Source organism: Ipomoea triloba, chromosome 2 (assembly GCF_003576645.1).
Source record: "Ipomoea triloba cultivar NCNSP0323 chromosome 2, ASM357664v1".
In the NCBI taxonomy this organism is placed as follows: Eukaryota; Viridiplantae; Streptophyta; class Magnoliopsida; order Solanales; family Convolvulaceae; genus Ipomoea; species Ipomoea triloba.
In genome coordinates, this window is record NC_044917.1 from 3,652,892 (window position 1) to 3,654,316 (window position 1,425).

Consider the following 1,425-nt stretch of genomic DNA (forward strand, 5'->3'; position numbering starts at 1 on the left):
AAAATTAATTTATTATATTATTATAATAAGGTAAAATAATGCATACAAAAAATTTGAGTTATAAAGAATATCATGAAAATTTATTAAACATTAGATACTACAAAAAATAATTAAAAATTATTATACACAAAATTATTATACTATCACAATTTGAAATAATAAAAATAAATATTTTAAATATTTAATTACAAAATATTATAGAAAAAATTATTATTCTATCACAATTAAAAATATAAATAAATAAATAAATAATAAATATTTTAAAAATAAAACATCATGTTTGACCAACTTTAATGAAGGTGGTGTAAATAACAAATTCTATTTACACCCCCTATAAAGCTATCAAACCTATTAAATGGTGGTGTAAATAGAATTTTGGGTGATACAAATAGAATTACCCATTAAAAAATAATATATATTTTGATATTAAGTCTCAAATCTAGATTGATTCGTCTTTTTTTTTTTTAATTATTATTTCATAATAAATGCGTACATGCACATAGGAAAAGAAAAGAAAAAGTGATGAGAAGTGGAATTGGTCCCTCACAAGAAAAAGATGGATAAACTATTAGGTAGGCCGTAGGGTAGCATAGTTGGAGCCATTATTTCATCAATAGCATATGCAACAAAGATAAGTAGGCAAGTAGCCACAGTAATTGTATATTTGGTCCTTGAATTATTCCCAAGTTTTGATTCAGTCTCCGTGTTATTATTGTATTCATTTTTAATCTCTCTATTATAAACGACGTGACGAGTTTGGTCCATAATATTTGTATTTCATCAACAGTTTGAAATTTTAAATATTACACTAGCATTTTTTACTAGGAGCAATAATATTTTGTCTAAATGTATGAAATTGGCTTTTTTCAATGTGTCAGTTACACTTCTTTTTAAATGAATGATCTAATTATATTTGTGTGTAATTTAATATATTTGATCATTTTTATTTGTTTTATGTTTTTTTTTCCTTTTCTTTGTATCAAGAAATTTAGAGTATAAAACAATTCATAATAGGGGTATAAACGAGACGAGTCGACAATTTTCGAGGAGTTCGAGCTCGATCTTGAGCCAAAACTCACAAAGCTACAACCAAAGTTTTGAAACAAAAGATAAATAGAGATGTACTTTGGACTTTGTAGTGAAAAAAAGGTCGCCGAAGCTACTGTGCTGGGTAACCTGGGTTAGAGGTGGCAATGGCAGTGCTGGTCTGCCAAAGCTACTGTGCGGCGATGGCGGTCTGAAGGTGGTGAGTGGCTACGACGACTTGCGAGTTGTGAGTTGCGATAGCGATGACTGTGTTGGAACTTGGAATTGGCGATGGGTACAATGACCAGGTCTTGGTCGATTAGGAAATGAAGAAATGAAATAATGTTTTATGGATTTAGAAATTGAAGTTAAAATTTTAATTTCTAATTGTTATAGGAT